The following is a 23,329-nucleotide window of genomic DNA, read 5'->3' as shown; positions in this document are numbered from 1 at the left end:
ACTCCTGAATATGGATGGTGAGGAAGCTGCAGCAGTCACCTACAACAGCTGTGTTATGTTTCTATTCTTGTCAGTGCATGTGGTTGCCATATCTGCAGCAAGTGTTAGTTGGGGACCCTAGTGGAAGAGAGGGTCTAGCAACCTGTATCTACTCTTCACCATATTAGGAAGCATTGGATGTTTTTGGATAGAACAGAGCAGACTGTTCTCAATGAGAAACACACAGGGGATGTCTCTGAGGAGAAGTTCAGTTCCCAAATACAGGAGATAAATATTTGGAGGAATGTGACACATATAAGTAGAAGGATTAGGAACTGTTCTCTGTGTTTGAAACTACAGAATCGATTCACTGCTTTGTACCTTATCAGTGATGATGAAAAACAGGATCAACAACATCACTGTCAAGTCTCAGAAAATGTGCAGCTGACCTTGGAAGATTCAGCACATGGAATGACCTCTGTCAATCCCCAGAAGAGATGGGTGGCAGTGTTAAGGGGGACAATCTGTGGTTTGCAGGCCTGATGGGATATCTCAGGATGTTTCTGGGTTATAAATATGTGATGTAAAAGAGAGTTTCAAGACTCATCAACTAACAGTTACTCCTCCTTTTAGTTCACATGGGCACAAATGGCATTGAAAGGCATAGCCTTTAATACATCACAAGGAATTGTGAGGCTCTGGGAAGAAATTGGGAACAATTTTGTTTCTTGGACGATGGCCTGCAGTTTCATAAAGATGGATTTCTCGCAAGAGAAGGGTTGCACCTGCCAGTAGTTGTCAAGAATGTTTTTATTAAGAGTCTCAAAATCATGGTCAGTAGGTCTTTATCCTCTGTTATCTATGAGAAGGATATAGTGGGCAAGAGTTCATCAAGTGCTAGGGTTAAAAGCCCAAATGTTATAGAAACAGTAGGAGAAAAAACCTTAAATAAGCAGGTAAGTGGAATGCCCCATATTCTTAGATTTCTGTATAATACAGAATATGGGCATAAACCGAAAATCACTGAATCCTGGCATGATTAGTCCCATGATTGGAATCTAATGGGTTGTAACCTTATTTCAAAGAAATAAACAAGAATGGAGGAGAACTAGCATGTATGTCAAGGATGTTTATGTCTGTAAAGAGATCCATGATTCAAATCTTGGAATCCAGGCTGGGAGTAGCTGATGCAAATGAAGAGGTAGAGAAACAACAGTGTATCCAATAGCCTTTTCTGGCAGTTCAAAATGAATGATGAATGCAGCCTGCATCAGCAAGCCTTACCAATGCTTCCTCTATTCTGGCCACTCATCTATGGACCTGGTGTGAACCTCCCTTGTGCCCCTTCCATCACTAGAACCATGGATGGCAGTGAAATATTTCTCTGCTATGTTTGCTATCTCTGTGCTGCGGTTATTGCTTTAACAGCAACTTCAGGTAGTAATGGAGGCATTAAATCAGACATTTTCTATAAATAGGGATGAAACATTTGTGATCGTTACTGCTGCAGTGGGAGCACATACATCTTGAGGAAGGCTGACGCTGCAAGGCTGTGGGGGCTGTTGTCTGTACTGTGTTGTCCAAAATCAGTGCCTGATTCACTCTTGGTTCTGAAAGATGAGAACCAATGTATTTTATTTTCCATCGATGTTTATGTGTCGTTCCTTTTACTGATTTCTGTGTTCTCCAGGGAGGTGAATTGCATTTCAAGGACTTTTGCGTAATGAAAGAGGTGAATTTTTGTATTATTAATTTCTATGGAACTAGATTGCTACTCATAAAACTGAGATTTGCAGACTGTTTGACTGATCCATCGGGAAAAGAGATGTTTTGTTCTTTTCTTGTTCTTTTAAGTTACAAAGGTCAGCTGGAGACTATAATTTCAAGTGCCTGCCTTTGGGTAACATCTTGTGATGCCTTACAAGGCTTCAAGGTCTGGCTCTCAATGTATGGGTTCAGAGATCTCAACTGCTTTCTTGCAGTATCTTGTAGAGGCTGTCTGCTTTTGTATTTTCACTTCAATGTCCCTCTTTGTAAAATGGAGATGTTAATAATTTGTTACTTGTAGAATAATCCTGCTGTGTGATGAGACTTTTACTTTATTTAGACTGTGTTTGCTGCTATATTTCAGAGCAACTAACCAATAAAATCACCCGAGTATTTTTTTTTTGTTTAGAAACCCCTGTAAGATTCTTGGGGTTGCCGCCATGAGTTGACAGGTGATATGAGGACATGCATGCACACATTGTAAAATATAGAATATATTCTTTGGTGTTCTGTCACTATTACAGCTGAGGTTCGTGTCACAGCTTTGTATCTGGTGAGTTTTATAACAAACCCTATTGAGATATTCAGAATTTGGTTAAACTCTACACCAATGGTTCTCAACCTGTGGGTCCCCAGGTGTTTTGGCCTACAACTCCCAGAAATCCCAGCCAGTTTACTAGCTGTTAGGATTTCTGGGAGTTGAAGGCCAAAAACATCTGGGAACCCACCAGATTAAAAAGATGACCACTTTGAAGTATGGATTTAATTCTTCACGAATTTCTTCTTAAAGATGGTGATTCATGGTTACTGATTTCATCAATTTTCTTCCCACTGAGATAAAGTCTTCAATAACCACACTGTTTTTGATTACTATTTTTTGTTCGGGACTTATTCAATTCTTCTTGTCAAAATTCCTCTGCATTTGAAAAACATACTTTCTCTCACACACACACACACACACACACACACACACATATTTGGGGGGGGGGGGACTCAAATACTTTTTCCATCCATAGTTTGAAGAGAACTGTATCTCTTATGTATGCACCATGATTTGTTGGCTTCTGCATGTCAGGAGGTCTGAGTTGGTTTTGGAAGTCCCACCTGAGATATCTTCTGATGTTACTGTTTGTAAAAATAGAACGAAAGGGAGAGAACATTTCCCCTTGAACTGTACTGCTGAAAATTTGTGGTATGCTCATTATCCTGTTGTTGTTGTTTATTCATTCAGTCATCTCCAACTCTTTGTGACCTCATGGACTAGCCCACGCCAGAGCTTCCTGTTGGCCATCGCCGCCCCCAGTTTCTTCAAGGTCAGGGCAGTCACTTCAAGGATACCATCCATCCATCTTGCCCTTGGTCGGCCTCTCTTCCTTTTTCCTTCCATTTTCCCCAGCATCATGATCTTTTCCAAGCTTTCCTGTCTTCTCATGATGTGGCCAAAATACTTCATCTTTGCCTCTAATATCCTTCCCTCAAGTGAGCAGCTGGACATTATTTCCTGGAGTATGGACTGGTTGGATCTTCTTGTGGTCCAAGGCACTCTCAGGATTTTCCTCCAACACGAAAGTTCAAAAGCATCTATCTTCCTTTGTTCAGCCTTCCTTATGGTCCAGCTCTCGCATTCATAGGTTACTATGGGGAATACCATTGCTTTAACTATGCGGACCTTCATTGCCAGTGTGATGTCTCTGCTCATCACTCTTTTATCGAGGTTGGCCATTGCTCTCCTCCCAAGAAGTAAACGTCTTCTGATTTCCTGGCTGCAGTCTGTATCTGCAGTGATCTTCGTGCCTAGAAATATAAAGTCTGTCACTGTCTCCACATTTTCTCCCTCTATTTGCCAGTTATCAATAGGTGTGGTTGCCATGATCTTGGTTTTCTTGATATTTAATTGCAACCCAGCTTTTGCACTTTTTTCTTTCACCTTGGTGATAAGGCTCCTCAGCTCCTCCTCAGTTTCAGCCATCAAGAGTGGTATCATCTGCAAATCTAAGGTTGTTAATGTTTCTTCCAGCAATTTTAACTTCAGCCTTGGATTCATCAAGCCCTGCATGTCGCATGATGTGTTCTGCGTACAAGTTGAATAGGTAGAGTGAAAGTATACAACCCTGCCATACTCCTTTCCAAATTTTGAACCAATCTGTTGTTCTGTGGTCTGTTCTTATTGTGGCTACTTAGTCTTTATACAGATTTCTCAGAAGACAGACAAGGTGACTTGGTATCCCCATACCATCAAAAACTTGCCACAATTTATTATGATCCACATAGTCGAAGGCTTTAGAATAGTCAATAAAGCAGAATTAGATGCTTTTCTGAAACTCCCTGGCTTCCTCCATTATCCAGTGGAAATTGGCAATTTGGTCTCTCATTCCTTCGCCTTTTCTAAACCCAGCTTGTACATTTGGCAACTCTTGCTCCATGTACTGCTGGAGTCTGCCTTGCAGGATCTTGAGCATTACCTTACTGGCATAGGAAATAAGTGCCACTGTATGAAAGTTTGAGCATCCTTTAGCATTTCCCTTTTTTGGTATGGGGATATAAATTGATTTTTTTCCAATCTGATGGCCATTCTTGTGTTTTCCATATTTGCTGGCATATGGCATGCATCACCTTGACAGCATCATCTGTCAAAATTTTAAACTATCTATTGTGTGCATATTCTGCTCTATAATGAAGTAGAAAGTGGATGTAAGTAACTGAGAGATCAGGCTGAACAGCCTTTTAATGGAGTTGCCAGATGTTTTGGAGTTAGGGTGCTTCTATTGTATTTTCAGAATAAAGAGAATACCTAAAATAATTCAAAGATTATGGACAGCAATTTGTCTGAAAACTTGCTTGTAAGAGCTGCCTATTAGATTTGGAGTTGCGGGTGTATCCGGATGCTCAGAACTCCTTGAGCTACAGAGGAAACAATTAAAAAGAGATACTTAGCCTTACCTTTGTCTGCACATGTTTCAGCAATGGTCCTAAATGGTCTCTCCTAGCTTTTTGGTGGCAAGGCTTGAAAAACTAGGTATACAAACATGATCTCCCCTTTAGCAAGTCTTTTGCCTATAAAGCATTATGTCGGCTGTTTCTTGTTTGTTTATTCTTTGGCCTGTTTTGCATGTGTTTTGCTTTTTTGCAGAGGAAGAATGGTCTGCAATATTTGTATATCTCTCATAGAAGGCTGTTTGCCAGTCATGATAGTAACACAACACTTGGGCCACATGGACATAGCTGGGTGATATCTGTAAATCTGGGTCACTTATTTGGGTAGCCATCAAAAGTGCCTCTTTTTGTAACGTAAGATCTGAAAAATAAGAATTAAGATTTAAAAAGATAAAACCAGAATTACTTGGTAGCATCAAATGAATCCCTGCTGTTTGATCTTGTCTCTTTATTGCTTATCACCTTTACCCTTCCCACTTTGATACCTGAAGAGAGAGATCTTGGGTTCATATTCTCCAGTAATAACTACTTTGGATCAGATGGGAATGCAAATACACAGGGTGGAGTAGTCTCCAGCTACACAAAGGAAATGTTTTTTTCTCTCTTCTCTGTCTTTCGCTCCCTGCCCCTCATGCTATTTTCCCTTTTTAACATTTGAATAAGTGGGGAAGAGATCAAAGGCTGTTCTGAAGCTTCGTTAGGGGCTCATAATGAATTCATGACCCTCCCGCCCTTCCTCACATTCTGCCTGTTTTTGACATGACACCTTGCAGGCGATATTTTTAGCTTTGATTTCTTCCCTTGTGCAGGATCTTGAAGGGAACTGGATCCTCACAAATAGATTGACGTTTCAAGTCATCTCATTACAAATGGAGGTGATGGTGGTGCTGGGGAAGCCAAGAAGAACCCCGTTATGCATTTTAATGACACCTCCTTTTGTAGTTGCCTAATCTTGTTTGTTGCCATTATTGCCAATGGAAACAAGATTGGCTCAGGTACAAAGAGCCAGGTATGAGCTGGACAAGTTCAGCTGCTTACAGGAGAGCATCTGAAGTTGGAAAGATGAAAGCCTTGAAGACAGAGGAAAAACAGTCTGCAGGAAACCTCTCCCTGCCCCCCAATCACTGTAGTTTTGGAGTTGAGAAACTTACTTATCATGTTGATTTAAATGTGAGATGTCAGAGGTGGGGATGCTGGAAGGGCGTTGTTGGTTATTTTTGATGCTAGAGTTGCTGGATGATGGATCTGAATGAACAATGGAAGCAATTAAAGTGCTCTAATTAGAAGCACTATTGATCTGGCACTGTTTCTGCTGGCAAGATTTTCTGTCGATACTGGGTAGCCAGGCATGCAGCCGCGTAGCCTGGACTTCTACTGTTCTTTTCTCTTTTCTCTTATAACCAGGCCTGGGGAACTGTAATTTTTTTTTAAAAAAAAAGGTCCTTGAAATCTCTTTTAAATTACTGATATGCTATATTGTACTATTAGGGATTAGCACAGGTGTAATTATTACATTCATTTTTTAGCCTAATGCAATTGTTGGTCCCAACTAGAACAGACCATTGACTGAATCAATAGAACTTACATAAGTGATGACTTACCAAGTTTTCATTGATTCATTGGGGCCACTCTAGTTGGAATCAACAATTGGATTTAGGTCTCTGTATATGTTCTGTACACAAGACAGTCTCAAATATGTCTTTGTTTTTCCATGCCAATGTGAAACTTTCTTTGGGCATTGCTGGTGGCAATGCAAAGCCTGTTTAATGAATGTGTGTGTGTATGTGCATATGGGTGTAAGTATTTCTGATTCAGTAGAAAAGAAATGATCTTTTCTCATTACAGGCATATCACAGTCCACAGAGCTTATGAAAAAGAACTTCATTTTTACAAAGTATTTTTATGATTGTCTTTCTCCTTTCTCATCTTCAAAACTCAAACTTTCAATACATGGTTGCAGCACCATGTAATAAAGCTTGATCTGGGAAAGAATGGAATACTTCTCTAGTCAATCCTACTGTAGTTGTATGTGTTATAATAGGCAATGTAAGCAGAAGGTGCCTCTTGAATATGACTGAACAGAGTGAAAAGCTGAAAGCTGACAAACCTGCTGCACGAGCTCTCCAGCATGTTAAAAGAAGAGCATATTTTCAGCTGCTATAATGGAAATAAGAAAAGTATAGACTGGTGAAAAAAATCATCACTGGATGTGTTTTTGGAAAAAGCTTTCAAGTTTTCCCTTTTCTTTTTTCTGAAACAAGTGGAATTGCTTTTCTTTTTGTTGTTCAGGAACCTATCCCTGTACTTTGATATTTTTGTCTCTGTTATCAAATTTTCTGATAAAGAAGTAATGCATACTTCAGTATAGCTAAGATCCATTGAGAAATGGCTATTGAAGCTATTGACATCTATGACATTATGTGCATTTTGGCATCCCCTAATTCACATCCTTGCTTTAGGGCAGTGGTTTTCAACCTGTGGGTCCCCAGGTGTTTTGGCCTACAACTCCCAGAAATCCCAGCCAGTTTACCAGCTCTTAGGGTTTCTGGGACTTGAAGGCCAAAACATCTGGGGACACACAGGTTGAAAACCACTCCTTTAGGGGCTACCTTCCAATATGAATTTGCTTCTATAAGAAAACCTTAATAATAGTCTGTTACTCTTCTATGTAGTGCAGTGATGGAACAGGGTCTTTGCAGTGTATCTTTGAAGGTATATAGGTATGGGCAAACTTCGGCTGTCCAGGTGTTTTGGTTTTCAACTGCCAGAAATCCCAGCCAACTTACCAGCTGTAAAAAATTGTGGGAGTTGAAGTCCAAAACACCAGGAGGGCCGAAGTTTGTTCATGCCTAGTAGTAATACTGGAGAATCTGTTATTTTCCAAATATTTTTAGACTCTAGTTCACACTAACTTTTCCCAAACTACTTGCGATGGAACAATTCATCAACATCTGGAGAGTCAGAGAGTCTTCACATTTGATATATAGCAGGATGGTCAACTTCCTGGTGGTCAGGGAACCTTATTTGACCCCTTTGGACAGTACCACCATCAGATATGTTGTTATTGATAAAATAAGGTGGCATCTGTGGCAGCTCACTATAGGACAACATGGTAGACTATCCTGCTGCACCATACATGCTCAGCCTTGAATTTGCATGGGGCTCTACAAGTGGTAGGAAGGGAAGGAAGTATAGATTTGAGCAGTGTGGATCGTACCTGTGGATTCTATGATGGCAGAGTTGATGTGTTTCTTCACTGATTGTATGCAGAGTAAGGTTCAGGTAGGTGTCATTTGGAACTTGGAAAGCTGCCTTCACACCAGGTCAGATCACTGATGTGCCTGGCTTGGTTTTTATCAAAACTGACTATTTTGTTTCAATTCTGAACAAGACAAGAGCAATTGAAATCAATTAACCCAGATAAATTATGATGGCATGGATGAAGCTGAGCAAACCATGTCTAGTTTGTGCATACTGAATATGTGCCTGCTAGCTATGCTCCAGTTATAAGCATTAAGTTGGGTGTCTTGGCCTACATATTTGCAGGGCTATATTCTGAAACATTCTAAATGGTCTAATTTTTGTCAGGACTGGTCAGGAAATTAGTTTGGTTCTACTACCCCATAAAAGTAGCAATTGCCTCTGAAAATTTTAGATGCTTTTTCTTCTTGTCAGATTTTCCACTTTGTTGGAGAACTTTTACCAAGGGCTCAAGAAGACCTGCATGCACACTTTCTAAAAACTGTCCTGACCAGAAAAGCCACAGAGTGTATAGAACTGTATTATAATCCTGGTTAAAATGCTTTCATTTTCCATCCTGTCAGTTAAAGAGTTTACGGATCTGCCATTATAACCATGAAATATTTTTGCAAGAATGTATTTTAGAGTGAAAACTGTATCTTACCATACATAATTTATTAAAAATATTTTAACTGCTTTCATTTTATGATGTCAGGGTAATGTTTGTTTTAATGTTTCTTTCAAATCAACTCTAACTTATGGTTACCAAGAGGTTGCTGCTATTGCTTTACTTAGATTAAGAGACTGTGGCTTGGCCAACACCATCCATTAAGTTTCTGTGAGTGAGTAGTGACTTGAACCTTAGTCCCCCAGAATTCTGGTCCAAAAGTACAGCACCACACTGGTTCTCTCAAAGCAGTGCGCAAGGGGCATAAAGGGGAAAATAAATCACAATATAATGTATGCAAATCATACACAATTCCAATTAAAAAGTATAGCACTTTAAAAGTACTAGAGCATATGTAATTAAATTGACGGTAGGTTAGGATGAAATTAAGATTTGGTAGTCCCCCCCCACCTCCTCTTCCCTTTAAAAATATAATTTGTGAATCAGGTCTTTGCAACAACAGGCAGGACATTGATAGTTACATTTTCTCTTTCATTCAAATAAATAGATTCAGAGGAAAACGTAATCTTTGGGAGCCTTTTACATCATAATTTACATTATGGCCTAGGGGAATAAAATGTACAATTTATTGCTCGTACAGTGGCCAGAGGGTCAGTTTGTGCTCTTGATTTCTCTTTCTCACTCACTCTCACACACATACATGACAGAGAGAAAATTGGATGACTACTTGTGCTGCAATAGCTTCGTCATGTGTTATTGATGGCTGTTTCACCATACAACAGAGGTTTTCCAGAAGCCAATACCCAGTATTACTAATTCACCTGATTTTTACATTGAATATTCTAAATTAAAGGTCTTTGTGCAAATGATTTGGAATGAGTGGGATGGATAAAACCAAAGACTAACTTCTCTACATTTTGTTATCATAATAGCCAAACAGGGACCTCCAAGGAGGGTATGGTACATGATAAAAGAATAAAAGAATACTACATGTTTTAAATTTGCACTAGAGGATCTGGGTATAATTCAAGAGTAAGCATTTCCTCTTTTGTGGATTTCTTCTAGCACATTGATCGGGGATAATTTGTTTTCATCACATTCAACCATGGAAGATGAATGCTAAAGGATGTGTTCTTACCGCTGGATCTATCAAAAATCTGGTGTAATGGCACAAGGTTTTATTTAATATGCTCTATTTCATTTCTTCCTTATGCATAAGGCCCACCACAGCATGTGCCCATCTGTTGCAGGCCTCAAAATGACAATTTGCAAACTAGAGTAAAATGAGTACCTCACGGAATAATGTCATTGCTCTCTTCTTTGCCTTGCAAATCAGTATGTTTCAGATAAGGTATGGAAGTATACATCATTCCACATTGGTAGTTGGGCTTTTGTAGCACTTGGATAACCAATGGAAGGCAACTGCCAGATCCTTCAACAGTGCTGTTGATCGTGCCAAAATGGGAGATCGAATCCCTACACATTGGTGTAGGAAAAGAGAAATTGTGGATTAATTCAACCAAAGAAGCCATGGAACTGAACTTGCAGAAACTGATCAGGAAAAGTCATGATCGGGGATCTTGGAGGTCTCTTATTCATTGGGTTATTTATTATTTATTTATTTATTTTTATTTATTACATCACTTCTACCCCGCCCTTCTCACCCATCAGGGGACTCAGGGCGGCTTACAGTATAACCATACACATTAAAAACAGTTTTCATCAAATTTAAAAATCCATCAAGATTAAAAATTACAATAAAATTAAGAATAGCCATTAAAATATACATAATTATACATTTAAATATACATTTAAGGCGCTTTCCATGTTCATGTGGGGTCTGTCAGTAGGTCATATATTCTTATCTCATTTTTGCTGCTACTCATGCTCAAATGCCTGGTCCCATAACCACGTTTTTGTCCTCTTTCGGAAAGACAGGAGGGAGGGAGCCTGCCTGACTTCAATGGGGAGGGCGTTCCATAGGCGGGGAGCCACCACTGAAAAGGCCCTGTCTCTCGTCCCCGCCAGCCGCACCTGTGAGGCTGACGGGACCGCGAGCAGGGCCTCATCTGACGATCTTAAGCTTCGAGGTGGGTCGTAGCGGGAGACACGTTCGGACAGATAAGCTGGGCCGGAACCGTTTAGAGCTTTATAGGCTAAAGCCAGCACCTTGAATTGTGCTCGGTAGCTAATTGGCAGCCAGTGGAGCTGGCGTAACAGAGGAGTAGTACGCTCCCTGTACGCCGCCCCAGTTATTAACCTGGCAGCCTCCCGTTGGACTAATTGAAGCTTCCGAACAGTCTTCAAAGGCAGCCCCACGTAGAGTGCGTTGCAGTAGTCTAAACGAGATGTAACAAGGGCGTGTACCACCGTGGCCAAGTCCGGCTTCCCAAGGTACGGTCGCAGCTGGCGCACAAGTTTTAATTGTGCGAAGGCTCCCCTAGCCACCGCTGAGACCTGGGGCTCCAGGCTCAACGATGAGTCCAGGATCACCCCCAGACTGTGCACCTGCGCCTTCAGGGGGAGTGTGACCCCATCCAGCACAGGCTGTAACCCAGTACCCTGTTCAGCCTTCCGACTGACCAGGAGGACCTCTGTCTTGTCTGGATTCAATTTCAATTTGTTGGCCCTCATCCAGTCCGACACAGCGGCCAAGCACCGGTTCAGGACCTGGACAGCCTCCTTAGTGACAGGTGGGAAGGAGTGACAGAGCTGGACATCATCTGCGTACAGATGACACCGGACCCCGATATCATAAGGTGTTATAGGTAGGTAGGTTGCCATGTAAGCAAATGCTCCAGAGCAGAGATGCAATAAAAAAGGTTGAGATTCTTTGTCTTTTGGGGTTTTTTTTTTGTAATCCATTGGTTGTTTGACTCATGTGATACAATTAGCCAGCCAGTTTACACTTCTGACAGAGACAATACATTCCTGACAAGAGAAATAGTAGCTGAAAGGAGATGTCTACTAAACACAGTAGCATTTGAAGATAATCTGGTGTAGTGTTAATTGCAGGTGCATTTGATGAAAGAGTTCCTCTTTCTTCTGTTCTAATGAGATAGGGAAGGCTGATAGAAAAAGCCATTAATCTCTTTCACAAACTCCCATGAACTAGTAAAGCTGTTGGCATATTGCTGAAACAAGAGGAAGAGGAAGGCTCAGTTTCCATTGGAAGTCACTTTGCCACATAATATTAAACTTAAATGGTGATGGGAGAAGGGATGCTTGTACCAAATGATCCATACTCTACCTCCTGCATGCATTTTTGGGAGGAGAGGGATTCGTTTTTATGTGTTTTTCATATGGAGGCATGATTGCCTAACAACAACCTCTTACCCAATTGTCAATTGAGGTGGAGAACAACAATAAATGACATTACTATGTTTGTACAAAGGAAAAATGCTTATTTAGCAAATTGAGGCTACAGTTATAATGTATTAGAAAAACACAAATGAAGTAAAAAACTTGACATTATGGTAGATTTCCTTTGACCTGAAGCTGGCCACCTGGAGTGCCTCTAGTGTCGCTGTGAGAAGGTCCTCCATTGTGCATGTGGCAGGGCTCAGACTGCATTGTAGTAAGTGGTCTGTGAAAATTGAAAAGTGTGTATAATATTTTATTTTCCAATGATAAATAATATATTTATGACATGGTATTCAAACTATATAACACGGAGATCTTAATGAAAGATTTCTGAGACTTTGTGTTTCTACACTCTCCTCCCATCCAATTTTTCCAGAAAAATATGGCTTTGGGAAAAAAAAAACCAGACCCCCCCCCCCACTCTCTCTTCCCCCCCAGTTTTTTCCCCCAGGTTTTTTTTTTCAGGCCTTCTCATCTCTAAATTGGCATATCAGCCAAAGCTGGTAGTAAGCACTCTTGTCTGTCACCTCTACCTGGGCTGACATTTGGAGAGAGAGATCCAGGAGTACTCCCAAGTTGCAAACACAGTCTTTCAGGGGTTGACACACCTCCACCTCCAGATTAGGACCCTTGATGGCAAGCACCTATGTTTTGAGATATATAGTATATTTTTTAAATGCAAACTGCCCAAAGTTTGTCATTTTTAAAATAAATATCAATGAAAGAACTTTTTTTTTAAAGAACAGTTTCATGTGGGAGATAGAGAAGCTGATTTCTTTCATTCTTTGTGGCTCTTCCCTCTCTGAGTAGCTTAAGGAGTGCTTGCGGTAATTAAGTGCATGTGTAAAAATCAACATGTGTGTTTCTCTGTGTGTTTGGTGGGTTACAATTACAAGCCTTAATTGTCATGCTTAATTGCCTTACCATTGGATTGCTCAGTGACAACTCTCCCTCTGTACTTGTAGGTCTTGGATGGAAATGAGTAAAACTCTTCTGTTTCTCCTGTGTGAATTCAGATTTTATTTATATTAACATATTTAACACTAACCTTTTATCTGAGAGCAGTGCACAGTTGCCCTTCTACTTTTGTGGTTTTGACTTTAGGGGTTGGGGTGATTATTCACAAATTTGATTTAAAATGTTATCTCTAGAAATATCTAGGTTCTCTAATGCAATACTGTTCTCAGCTTCAATCTAATTGTCCATAGAGTCATGCTAAGAACCTAGAAATTCTTAGAAAGATGTTCTCTCAGTAGAAAAAATTAGCAATTTCTTTATTTTTGATTTTTCCTTAACCTCAGTGAATGTGGAGGGCTAATTATACAAATCAAATAAGTTTCAAAAATATAAGGCTTTAAACCGTTAAAATGGCAGAAAATCTGGCCCAATAAGTTTTAATAATAAGTCATGATTTAATTTGGCAGTGCCTATCAAGCCTCTAAGGCAGTGGTTCTCTACCTATGGGTCCCCAGGTGTTTTGGCTTACAACTCCCACAAATCCCAGCCAGTTTACTATTTGTTAGGACTTCTGGGAGTTGAAGGCCAAAACATCTGGGGACCCACAGGTTGAGAACCACTGCTCTAAGGTCAGAGCATGCTACAAATGAGTGCCATAGTAGAGAAAACCTTTTTCTTGTTTCCTGTGTTGCTTGCACAGGTGAGAGTCAAAGTAGGGCCATGTCCATGGAACAGAAAATATATGTCAATCTTGTGATAACTATTTTTTCTATGATCTTCCATCCATGAAAGGAAAGCCTGATCCTAGTTCCCACACCACCTCCCAATCCCATTTATAGTAGACTGCTTTTATATAGCTCTAAGGTTTACTTTGAACTTCAGAAGAACTATACAAGTTGCTGAACCCTTATCCCAATATCTGCACTTTGGCTAACTCTTCAAACTAAAGTCCCAAGTAGATTAGTTGCCTCACTGACATTGGAGACCTCGAACATTACTGTCTACAAGCTCTTCTACTGTAGGTCCTCAATATCCACTAAGGTTTGGTTTGAGGACATCCTCCCCCCTTGAATAATAAAATTTGTGGATGCTCAGTTCCCATTATATACAGTAGCAAAGTAAAATGGTACCTTTATATGAAATGGTGAACAGCTCAAACCAATGCCAGACAGAACTTTGTAATGGGAGGAGACTACAGCAGGGCATGGCTACCCATCACCATCATGCTTGCTGCATGGTAAAGTAAATGTTTGCTTTTTTGGGGGGTGGGGTGGGGTCTGCAAGTTTTTTGAACAGTGGTTGGTTGAATCTGGATGCAAAACTCATGGATATGAAGGAATGATTGTATGTCTAGGTCCGTCTCCAGTCTCTTTCCACTTTGTGGGAAAAATTCACAAAGAAAAAAAGTGTCCTATTGTCCTTCCATGGTAGAAAAACATTTCAGGGTATTTTCAAAACAGCCTAATCCTAAAGCATGTCTGCTCAAATGGAGATCCCCCACTGTGCTCTGTACTTTGTCCCACTACATATAGGCAGGTGGTTCCAGGAGTTGAAAGGCAGGAATAACTGGCTTTCTCAGCAGTTCACAGCAATTTTCAAGCAGGTTATTTCTAGAAGCTCACATCTGAGCAGCTATATACCCCCTATGGCATTGTAAAGACTCTTTTAGTCTTTTGTTCTTCCTTTCTGGATTTTTAAATAAACTGAACAAACTACAGACAGACTCTTTCTCCTTCGGGCAGAGTGAATATATCTCAGAAAGCCTATTCGAGCTTAAGACATTATTGTCTTCCATCTCTTGAGTAGCAGCAGGCACTGTACTTGGCACACAGAGAAATATTGGCGTACATTTAAAATAAGCACAAGAGTCAAAGTTTTACATCCCACTTTTGCAGGGCATCTACAATCATGAAAGCAAAAGTGTCTACAGTATGTTCATAATCAAGGCAGTGTTTGAAAAAGGACTTTCAGAATTCTCCCAAGGATGTTTTCATCTGCGGAGTCTTCTTAATTTGGAATAAAACAAGTTTTGAATAACTAGGAATAATGAAGTTCCTATGGAAATGGGGAATACTGGATGCTGAACATGGCTTAATGACACTACTACTTTCATTGTTAATGGCTGTGTACCGTCAAGCCATTTCTGACCTACAGCAACTCTATCATGGGATTTTCTGGGCATGATTTGTTCGGAAGGGGCTTGCCCTCTCTGACTGGGAGTGTATGACTTGCCAAGTCTTTGGGTTTCCATGGCTCATTGGGGATTTGAATCTAGGGAGCCCATCGCATTAATGAGGTTCCCTGGATCACTTGGCAGGGCAGTGGGGCAATCCCGAAGCCCCACCTCGTCGGCAGCTATGTTTCGCCATCACATGTGGGGAAGTGTCACTGCATGGCTTCTCCCTGTGCTAACCTCATGATTCCTTATGAAACATGGGAGGCCTCATGTGTTCTGGGCAATTGCTCTAGGATGCTTGCACCCTAGTTCACCGACGGAGCCCTGATGGAAGTCAGCCTGTATCATGTGATGAGCGGCATGAAGCTCTGTCAACCAGCTGTAGTGCCAATGTCCTAGGACGCTTGCAGCCCATTGTGTGATGAGGTTGCTGGTATTCAGAATCATAGTCCAACACTCAAAGCAATACACCACTCTGGCTCTTTACTACTACTTTCTCCAAGAATTAATCCAAGAGGAAAAATATAGCTTAACCTCAAGGGTTTATATACTTTGATAAAGATCTATAGATTAGCTGCAGCATGGTTTCATACTGGTGAAAACTGTCCTGAGTCACTGCCTATGAAATGTTGTGCAGTTGGACTGCAGAATGGTAGAGAATAGTGTACTTTTATCTCTACCATGACTGGTATGAAAACTAATTTCTAGTAACTAACTTAAAACATCAGCTGAGCATTTTAGAAGTATAGTTTAGAGATCTAAAGAAAAGGGATGGGCAAAGGGAATGCAAACATAGCAAACATGAGTGCTAGGCGTGAATGCTTCTCAGTGTGTCACTCTGCAATGCTAGAAATTTGAGGGCTGAAGAAAAAAATTCATTAGAGGAGCAGAATTCTTAGGGAGGGAATGCCTCCTCCACAACTACACCTGTTTTTAAGGGAATGATAAGCCAAGAGCATACATAATTAAAGATGCACACTTTATGATCTTTCACTTTAAAATGTATTGCCATTTTCTACAACAAAATGATGCGCATTTCTAAGCAAATGGGTTTACCATCAAGGCAGCAAATTCTGCTTTCCTTCTTTAGTTGTGATGGAGAAATGATTGGAGCTTAAATTACGCATGCTATGGTGTTTTATTTTTGTAAAATCAGGATTTCTACAACACTTCAGAGTTTTTAACTTTAATGTTTCAGGAATGTAAAATAGTATAACAGTGTGGGGAGGGTGTGTTTGCATTAAATAAAGGCTCTGAAACAGGGATAGGGAAATTTACAGTACTTAGGCTGGTTATCTGGCCATAGACTCTATTCAGTACACCCCAAATACTCAGGGGTGTCCCAGTATTTTAAATTGGGTGGGAGGATTGCCTGAAAACTGCCCAAATTACCTTGCAAAACATATATGCTTTAGCTTTAGTTTGGTCTTCCAGGTTGCTCAAAACTTCCAAAAAGCTTGAAACCTGGCTAATAAATAAAGATAAATCAAAATTAGAAGCCATTTCTTGGGCATCTGGATCACATCGAAATTCCCTGCTCAGGACATGAACTAGAGAAATTGGCTCACACTCTTCATGTGGTCATTTGCCCTGTTCTAAAATTACTCAGCTGTGCCGTTAATAATTTCTGCTTCAAGAGTAAAGTGCACAGGACTCTTCCCTTTGTTTTTTGCTCTTCTGAAAATAGAAAGCACAGATATAGTTGTAAGTAATAGTAGCTGAATCACAAAACTCTACTGTTAGAAGCATCCCTAAGGATCATATGGTCAAACCTTTTAGAGTGCAAAATCTACAGCTAGATTGCATTTGACAGATGATTTTCCAACCTCTATTTTAAGAAGAAAAAGGAAAAAAGAAGAGATTTTAACTTTTAAGTTTCTTTTGTTATTTGGGAATTCTTCTCTATGTTTAGCGAACAATTTCTTTTTAAATAATTTTAATCTGTTGGTTCAGAGGCCTATTCTCTTGAATGATTCATCTCTTATAAAATTAGTGTTGAAACACAAAGTAGTGATGCTACTTATCAGATTTTATTAGTTTGTGTTTTACTATTTATTTTAATTCAACCAATTCATGTTTCTCATGTTATGGCTAGGAAAGACCAAATTAAAAACCACCCCAAAATATGAGGAGATATTTTTTTAAAAAGAAAACATGTTTAAACTGGCATTTACTACAGATCAATCACAACACAGGATGATCAAATTGTGTTTTGCTGTATACTACCAAAAGCTTCACCAAATGTAATGTTTTTGTCAGATGATGAACTACTCAAAGTGTTGGTGAGGACAAGGCAAGTCCCTCTGGAGATGACCATACTGAACAATGATGCAGTGGCTGAAAAGTCCACTTCACAGATTTCGGTTACATGATTTTAAATGAAGCCCCGTTGGTGCAATCGGTTAAATCTTTGTGCTGGCAGGACTGCTTACTTGAAGGTTGGGTTGCTAACCTGAAGGTTGCCGGTTCGAATCTGGGGAGAGCATGGATGAACTCCTTCTGTCAGCTGGATTTTATATGGCAGTGAAGATGGGGGCAAAATGTCCTTAAGGCAGAGTGGGATTAACAAGAAGATATTTAAGATTTGACCTGCAAGCTCTATTTGATAATAAGCTTCATTGATCTTGATAGGACTTAATTCTGAGCAGGCACATGTAAAAGCATGATGTTGGGCTTGTAAGTGATTTATAACAGAGAATGGTCCAATTAAAATGTAGCAGTTTATCTGCTTAGATTGAGAGATAAATGTCTTTCCAAAAACAGACTTCTAAGAACAGATAAGCGTCAAACTATTATTAGTGAGCTTTACTATGTGTGCAAGCCCTCTGAAAATTTCAGACCTTTTCATTAGGAAACATGTTATTAAAAGTGTTTTGGGAGAAGAGAGGAAAATCTGAGAGCTGAAGCCATGATCTCCTGTAATGGAATGAGAGAGGGGATCTACAGATAGTCAAATGATACTCTGTACTAGGTGATGTGATGGTTTTAGGTTTCTTCGAACATAACACTTTGAAATATCATGAATGAGGAATCGAGAAGAGTGTGATTCTTTTTGATTTTTTTTAAGTGATAGATTTGGATATACCCCTAGGAGCACGCGGTGGCGCAGGGGATTAAACTGCTTAACTGTTGAACTTTCTGACCAAAAGGTCAACGATTCGAATCCGGGGAATGGGGTGAGCTCCCGCTGTTAGTCCTACCTTCTGTCAACCTAGCAGTTCAAAACCATGCAAATGTGAGTAGATCAATAGGTACCTCTCTGGCAGGAAGGTAGCAGCGCTCCATACAGTCATGCCGGTCACATGATCTTGGATGTGTATGAATTACACTGGCTCTTCAGCTTAGAAATGGAGATGAGCACCACACCCGAGTTGGACACAACTAGACTTAATGTCGGGGGGAAACTACATATATAAATGTTTTATTTTTTGTTTTTAAAACCATAAAAATTTAGCAGCTTCAAAGTGTAATCTTAGCCTGGAGGGAGCAAGTGAATGAGATTTCCTTCTTGAGATTTTTATCACCCATTATCAGGGAAAGGAGTTTTAATTTTGATTTATTTAGCATGCTTTACTTATTACAATTGCTTAATATTTCTCCAGACCTGACAAAGCAGAAACTTTTAAGGACACATAGTTTCTGAATGTGACAGGACAAAGGCCCTGATCTCAAATTAAGCTGGTTACTCTGGTGCTATTCATGGAGAAGAAAACTGGGCTTTACATTTATTTATTCATTTATTTATTACATCATTTCTCCCCTGCCCTTCTCACCCATCAGGGGACTCAGGGCGGCTTACAGTATAAAGACATACATTAAAACAAATTACGTGAAAATTAAAAATCAATTTAAATAAAAATTACATTAAAATTAAGACTCTACATTAAAAACCTACATAATTATGCATATAAATATACATTCAGAGCACATTTCAAGTCCAAAGGGGGTCTGTCATTGAGTCATACAGTTGTCATATCATATTTCTGCTGCTACTCTTGCTGAAAAGCCTGGTCCCATAACCATGTTTTCGTTCTTTTTTGGAATGACAGGAGGGTGGGAGCCTGTCTAATTTTCAGTTGGGAGGGCATTCCATAGGCGGGGGGCCACCACTGAAAAGGCCCTGTCTCTCGTCCCCGCCAACTGCACCTGTGAGGCTGGCGGGACTGAGAGCAGGGCCTCCCCAGAAGATCTTCGATTACACGAAGTGGGTCATAACGGGAGACACGTTCGGACAAGTAACCTGGGCCGGAACTGTTTAGCACTTTATAGGCTAACAGCAGCACTTTGAATTGTGCTTGGTAGCTAATCGGCAGCCAGTGGAACTGACGTAACAGGGGGGTAGTACGCTCCTTGTATGTCACTCTAGTTATTAACCTGGCTGCCTCCTGTTGGACTAGTTGAAGCTTCCGGACAGTATTCAAAGGAAGGCCCACGTAGAGTGTGTTGCAATAATCTAATCGGGATGTAACAAGAGCGTGGACCACCGTGGCCAAGTCTGGCTTCCCAAGGTACGGTCGCAGCTGGTGCACAAGTTTTAACTGTGCGAAGGTTCCCCTAGCCACCGCCACCCATGTTACGTTGGGCTGGCATTTTTCATGGCCTTCGTTATCAGAATACTTTTGCTATTTTTTTTTTAAAAAGCAAGAGTCTTACTGAAGCTGAGAAAGAAGGAGCTGAAATCAGACAGCTGACATATAGCCTATTGGTGCAAATTTACTCATTGTATTGAAAGGCTGAAGAGCAACCGCATTTACAGCTAAAGTGAGCTTTATTGTCAATTTACAGTCTGAAACTATTTCTATATGTGGTGCATTTTGGCAAGGTTCCCCAAACTGGCATACAACAAAATATCAGAAAGCAATTATAGATAGCAAAATAATCTTAGAACAACAGCAGACCATAGCAAAAGACGGGAATGAGTTCTTGCAAGAATAAAGGCATTTTCCCCGATACATGCACACACTCTACCTGTCAAACCCTCATTGCTGTTCTCTGAATGAACCTTTAAAGATTACACTAATGGAATGCACTTGCTGATGGATTGCATTATCAGTATTCTATTGTGAGAAAGTTATTATAATGTATTTACCTGTCCTTGCAATGCATGTTGCTTTGTTTTTAGAATACAGTTGGCAGGTTTTGTTAGTAGAGACCCAACAGAACTGGAATAGCAGAAATTCTTGGGCTTGCCGATCAGATAACAACTTGCTGTGCATCTGCCACTTTGTTTTTGGTAATACTAGATGTCGCCCCTCTCACATTTGAGATACTAATATTTAAAGTCAGATATTTGAAAAGTACGATCTTTGAATTAGGTGCTGAAAAATCTGAAGTTCCTATTTTTAATGATTTTTTTACAAGCAAGTGTCTAGTCCCTGTCATTGTCAAAGTGTTCATGTATGTATGTAACTAAATCTTCCAAGCACGAAATAAGTTGCCTGGTGGTCAAGGGTAGTGCTTTACTGTTAGACTCACTTTGGCTATACCCATGATTGAATGAAGTAGACTAAAATCAAACAACTATGCTTAAATATTCTAAACTTGCAGAAGTGAAGCTACTACAAGACCACAGCTTGCAGACTTTGTGTTGCAGGCATGGATTGTTTTACTTTGTGTATGTAACTCATAAAAAACTGTCACTCACCTTTATAATACATAGATGATAGCATCTGTGACTTTGAATATTTAACTGCATGATTTGAGTATTGTAAGCTGACTATTTCACAATACTTACTAGGTTATCCATGCACCCGTCCTCAGTGGCAATAGTGGAAACTGGGTTTTTCCTCTCCTAAGTGAATAACTAATTAAGTGAAACCACAATTATCCATTCTGCGGATCTAGGGGTCATACTTTAGTCAAAAGTTATATTAGCTATAGCTCATGCTGGTTTGGGTTGGTGGAAAAAATTCTTATGTTTCATTTTGAATAGGTCTCAGAATTCAATTTGCAAAATCTCAGGTTCTACAACTGGAAAATTTAGATTTTGTAATAAAAACACATTATTGATAGCCAAACACTTTTATTTTGCATATGTTCATATGTTCTTCATATGGGAGATTGCAGAGCAGAGATTAGAATAATAAGGAAAAAGAAGGAAAGAGAGAACTAATGTCATTAGTAACGCATTAATTTTATAATGTACAGTACAACATAAAATCAACTTTAATGGGTTAATTTCCAAGATACGCTTATGCTAACATGTTAGCTTTAATGCTAATGTTTCTAAGTTGCTAGGTAGTCCTCCAGACTAAATACCCAAAGGGCTTCAGATCTCATCTGGTTGTAGAAACTAAACAGGGACTTGTCTGGTTAGTACTTGAATGGGAAACTACAATGAATAACAAGTCCTGTAGGCTATATTTCAACAGAAAGAACTGGCAAAACTATCTGAGTATTACTTACCTAAGAAGAATTTACCCTATGAAATTCACGTGGGGCTGCCTGTGATCTAAGTTCACAGGTGACTTGAAGGCACATACACACATGGAGACAGTAGATTTGGGGTATTGTGAAAAGTACAGGAAATTGTTAATTAGACTGTATTCTGTATTGTTATTAGGAGAAGGAGGAGGTGCTTGTGTGAAGAATGGGGTGTTAGTGTCATGGCTTTGCTTTTTTTCTAAAGGTTAAGAAAAAAGCAAAACATAAAAATGAGATGAAAATCAGGTTTCTTTGCTTTTCTCTGAAGCCTATCCCTTTCCCCATGCCTGAATAATTGAAAAAAGCCTATACCCAACGATTGCAAAATATTTCCTTTTGGAGTGATCAATACAATGTTTGAAGACAAGGCATTTATATGTGTATTCTTCTAAATCAGGGGTGTCAAACTCGTTTTGACCAAGAACCACACCAGTCTTATGATTGCCTTCAAATGACCATTGAATCAATGGATGGAGAATTTGTGGCTACAGAGGGCCAACTGTAATTTTTTTTACATAGTAATCTGTTCTCTTTAGTTGTTACCCAGTTTAGATCCCAAGATGCTATTAAATGACAAGTTCCATCAGTTTTGATGATCTGCAGTGTAGACTGGGATTAATGGGAACTGCAATCCAACAGCACTTGTGGCTCGGAGGTTAGACAAAGGATAAAGGACATTTCAAAGTTAGACATCATATTCATACCCCTTGTATATAAATTCATACCCCACTATCCTGCCTAAACAGAGCAAATTTCAGTCTTCCAGATGTTAATATATCACAACCCCATCAGCTCAAGTCATGTTGTCCAATGGTAAGGGATACAGAAGTTGTAGTCAGCATCTGGAGAGGCACATAAAATGGCATGGAAGCTGGACCAAAGCTTCCAGCAATTGAAAGAAAACCTTGAGGTGCATCTACTCTGTAGAATAATCCACTTTAATTGCCCTGATTCAATACTATGGAGTCATGAGGGCTATAATTTCACAAGGTCTTGAGCCTTCTCTGCCAAAGAACGCTAGTGGCTCACCAAACTACAAATCCCAGGATTGCGTAGCGCTGAGCCAGGGCCATGACATCCCTCAAATAGGAGCTCCAGGTGCTCCTGAAGCAGCTTCCCTTTTTCTTTTGCCTCAGCACTAAGATTACCATATGACGCAAAGGTAATTTTGGGGAGGTAATTTATCCAAAAAATAGATTTGAGTAAATAGGGTATGTAATTGAAAGACTTTTTAAATTTAAGACTACTGTATCAGACTATAGTATCAGGTTATTGGATTTATGTCTCTTTGACATTGGGTTAAAGGATATGGTATTTGTTTGTTTGTTGTTTTTTCAGGTTTAACCTGTTTTGCTTTTGTTTTTGTCTGTTACTAATAAAGCAGCAGAAGGGATCTGTACCTATAGCCAAGGTTCTTGTAATACCTTTCAGAACAGTTGAGTGATCACATTGTATCAATTGGAGCAGCCATGGGGGGAAGTAAAGAATATAATAATGGAACACAGGACAGATGGCCCTAGCATTAGAATGTGATTAACAATTTGCTGTGCAGGCCAGAATAGTATCCATTTCATTTGCTGAGAGATGATTGTTTTCCCAGAACTGGCTGTAGTAAATACCTCCTTGTTCATATGCAGGTCTTCTGGCAAACACACAGGGAAAACTGACTAGCTAACCAGAGTCAGTGCTCCTTTTGCATTCACCTTTGTTGAATGCAAAGTTCCTGTTTTATATTTGACATGCAGACATCATTTTAATGATTTTGGTTAGCTGTAGCAGGGTGGTTCCATACATGACAATTGTTTTCTTGTTGCTTCATTGGTATTTCCTAAAACAAACTAGGTGAGTTTGTCCAGGAGATG

The 23,329-nt window shown here is 39.8% G+C and overlaps 1 protein-coding gene across 14 annotated transcripts in view; it reads left to right on the top strand.

The window, feature by feature from the left end:
- The window catches only part of epb41l1 (erythrocyte membrane protein band 4.1 like 1), a 220,189-nt gene that overhangs the window by 6,047 nt on the left and 190,813 nt on the right, over positions 1-23,329 (top strand). The window lies entirely within an intron of this gene.

This window comes from Anolis carolinensis, chromosome 4 (assembly GCF_035594765.1).
Source record: "Anolis carolinensis isolate JA03-04 chromosome 4, rAnoCar3.1.pri, whole genome shotgun sequence".
Lineage (NCBI taxonomy): Eukaryota > Metazoa > Chordata > Lepidosauria > Squamata > Dactyloidae > Anolis > Anolis carolinensis.
This window is presented reverse-complemented; position numbering and strand designations above follow the sequence as displayed.